Below are 4,102 nucleotides of genomic sequence, written 5' to 3' on the forward strand. Positions count from 1 at the left end.
TATGTCATGTGGCAAAGTGTAAACTAAAGTGTACACCATAGTATACATGGAGCAACGTTCTTACTGATTGAATTTTGCTATTTGTACACTGATTTTGGACATGTTGTTTGACACTTGCATTGTTGTCAAGTGTCGATTGGATGGGAAAACTGTTTGATATTTAATCTGCCCAACAAGGTAATGTCACATAGCATTGTAAACTAAAGTGTACATGTCGTGAGGTTCTTAACGATTGAACTTTGCTATTTGAACACTGATTTTTGACACGTTGTTTGACACTTGCATTGTTGTCAAGTGTTAATCAGATGTGAAAAATATTTAAAATTTAAACTGTCAGACAGGGTAATGTCACATGGCATAGTGTAAACTAAAGCGTGCACCATAGTGTACGTGTAGCAAGGTTTTTACCGATTGAAATTTGCTATTTGTACAATGATTTTTGACACGTTGTTTGACACTTGAATTGTTGTCAAGTGTCAATTGGATGGGAAAACTATTTTAAATTTAAACTGTCCAACAGGGTATTGTCACGTGGTAAAGTGTAAACTAAAGTGTACACCATAGTGCACATGTCGCAAGGTTCTTACCAATTGAACTTTGCTATTTGTACTCTGATTTTTGACACATTGTTTGACACTTGCATTGTTGTCAAGTGTCAATTGGATGGAAAAACTATTTGAAATTTAAATCGTCCAATCGGCTAATGTCACGTTACAAAGCGTAAACTAAAGTGTACACCATAGTGCACATGTAGGAAGGTTCTTACCGATTGAACTTTGCAATTTGTACACTAATTTTTGCACGTTGTTTGTCACTTGTATTGTTGTCAGGTTTCAATTGGATGGGAAAACTATTTGAAATTTAAACTATCCAACATGGTAATGTCACATTGTAAAGTGTAAACTAAAGTGTACACCATAGTGTACATGTAGCATGGTTCATACCTATTGAACTTTGCTATTTGTAAACTGATTTTTGACACGTTGTTTAACACTTGCACTGTTGTCAACTGTCAGTTGGATGAGAAAACTATTTGAAATTTACACTATCCAACAGGGTAATATTACATGGCAAAGTCTAAACTAAGCTGTCTACCATAGTGAACATGTCGCAACGTTCTTACCGATCGAAATTTTCTATTTGTACACTGATTTTTGACAAGTTGTTTGACACTTGCATTGTTGCCAAGTGTCAATTGGATGAGAAAACTATTTGAAATTTAAACTGTACAAAAGGGAAATGTCACGTGGTAAAGTGTAAACTAAAGTGTACACCATATTGTACATGTCGCAGGGTTCTTACCGATTGAACTTTGCTATCTGTACACGGATTTTTGACACGTTGTTTGACACTTGCATTGTTGTCAAGTGTGAATTAGATGCGAGAACTATTTCAAATTTAAACTTTCATACAGGATAATGTCACGTTGCATAGTGCAAACTAAAGTAAGCACCATAGTGTACGTGTAGCAAGGTTCTTACCAATTGAACATTGCTAATTGTACACTGATCTTGGATACGTTGTTTGAACCTTGCATTGTTGTCAAGTGCCAATTGGATGTGAAAATTGTTTGAAATTTAAATTGTCCAACGGGTTTATGTCAAGTGGGAAAGTGTAAACTAAAGTGTACATCATAGTGCACATGTCGCAAGGTTCTTACCGATTGAACTTTGCTATTTGTACACTGATTTTTGACACATTGTTTGACACTTGCATTGTTGTCAAGTGTCAATTGGATGGAAAAACTATTTGAAATTTAAATCTCCCAACATGGTAATGTCACGTGGCAAAGCGTAAACTAAAGTGTACACCATAGTGCACATGTAGGAAGGTTCTTACCTTTTGAACTTTGCTATTTGTACACCCATTTTGACACGTTGTTTGACACTTGCATTGTTGTCAAGTGTGAATTAGATGCGAGAACTATTTCAAATTTAAACTTTCATATAGGGTAATGTCACGTTGTATAGTGTAAACTAAAGCAAGCACCATAGTGTACGTGTAGCAAGGTTCTTACTAATTGAACATTGCTAATTGTACACTGATCTTGGATATGTTGTTTGACCCTTGCATTGTTGTCAAGTGTCAATTGGATGTGAAAATTGTTTGAAATTTAAACTGTCCAACGGGTTTATGTCAAGTGGGAAAGTGTAAACTAAAGTGTACACCATAGTGCACATGTCGCAAGGTTCTTACCGATTGAACTTTGCTATTTGTACACTGATTTTGAAAGGTTCTTACCGATTGAACTTTGCTATTTGTACACTGATTTTTGACACATTGTTTGACACTTGCATTGTTGTCAAACGTCAATTGGATGGAAAAACTATTTGAAATTTAAATCTCCCAACATGGTAATGTCACGTGGCAAAGCGTAAACTAAAGTGTACACCATAGTGCACATGTAGGAAGGTTCTTACCGATTGAACTTTGCTATTTGTACACCCATTTTTGACACGTTGTTTGACATTTGCATTGTTGTCAAGTGTCAATTGGATAGGAAAACTACTTGAAATTTAAACTATCCAACAAGGTAATGTCACATTGTAAAGTGCAATCTAAAGTGTACACCATAGTGTACATGTAGCAAGGTTCATATCAATTGAACTTTGCTATTTGTACACTCATTTTTGACATGTTGTTTAACGCTTGTATTTTTGTCAAGTGTCAATTGGATTGGAAAACTATTTGAAATTTATGTTGTCCAAGAAGTTAATGTCACGTGGCAAAGTGTATAATAAACTGTCCACCATGGTGCACATGTTGCAAGGCTCTTACCAATTGAAATTTTCTATTTGTACACCGATTTTTACCAAGTTGTTTGACACTTGCATTGTTGTCGGGTGTCAATTGGATGGGAAAACTATTTGAAATTTAAACTGTACAATAGGGGAATATCACATGGTAAAGTGTAAACTAAAGTGTATACCATAGTGTACATGTCGCAAGATTGTTACCGATTGAACTTTGCTATTTGTATACTGATTTTTGATACGTTGTTTGATGCTTGCATTGTTGTCAAGTGTTAATTGGATGTGAGAATTGTTTCAAATTTAAACTTTCAAACAGGGTAATATCACGTTGCATAGTGTAAACTAAAGCGAGCACCATAGTGTACGTGTAGCAAGGATCCTATCGACTGAACATTGCTAATTGTACACTAATTTTTGACATGTTGTTTGACCCTTACATTGTTGTCAAGTGTCAATTGGATGTGAAAATTGTTTGAAATTTAAACTGTCCAACGGGGTAATGTCACGTGGCAAAGTGTAAACTAAAGTGTACACCATAGGGTACATGTCGTAAGGTTCTTACCGATTGAACTTTGCTATTTATACACTGATTTTTAACACGTTGCTTGATACTCAAATTCTTGTCAAGTGTCAATTGGATGGGTAAACTGTTTGAAATTTAAACTGTCCTATAGGGTAATATTATGTGGCAAAGTGTAAACTAAAGTGTACACCATAGTGTACATGTAGCAAGGTTCTTACCGATTGAACTTTACTATTTGTACACTTATTTTTTACACGTTGTTTGACACTTACATTGTTGTCACGTGTCAATTGGATGGGAAAACTATTTGAAATTTAAACTGTCCAATCGGACAATGTCACGTGGTAATGTGTAAACTAAAGTGTACACCATAGGGTACATGTAGCAAGGTTCTCACCGATTGAACTTTGCTATTTGTACAATGATTTTTGACACGTTGTTTGACATTTGAATTCTTGTTAAGTGTCTATTGGATGGGTAAACTGTTTGAAATTAAAACTGTCCTATAGGGTAATGTCATGTGGCAAAGTGTACACTACAGTGTACATGTAGCATGGTACTTACAAATTGAACTTTGCTATTTGTACACTGATTTTTGACACGTTGTTTGACAAGTGCACTATTTTCAAGTGTCAATTGGATGGGAAAAGTGTTTGAAATTTAAACTGTCCAACAGGGTAATGTCACGTGACAACGTGTAAACTAAAGTGTACTCACTAGTGTAGCTGTAGCAAGGTTCTTACCGATTGAACTTTGTTATTTGTACACTGATTTTTAACACGTTCTTTGACCCTTGCATTGTTGTCAATTGTCAGTTGGATGGGAA

Source organism: Olea europaea, unplaced genomic scaffold (assembly GCF_002742605.1).
Source record: "Olea europaea var. sylvestris unplaced genomic scaffold, O_europaea_v1 scaffold102, whole genome shotgun sequence".
NCBI classification, from domain to species: domain Eukaryota; kingdom Viridiplantae; phylum Streptophyta; class Magnoliopsida; order Lamiales; family Oleaceae; genus Olea; species Olea europaea.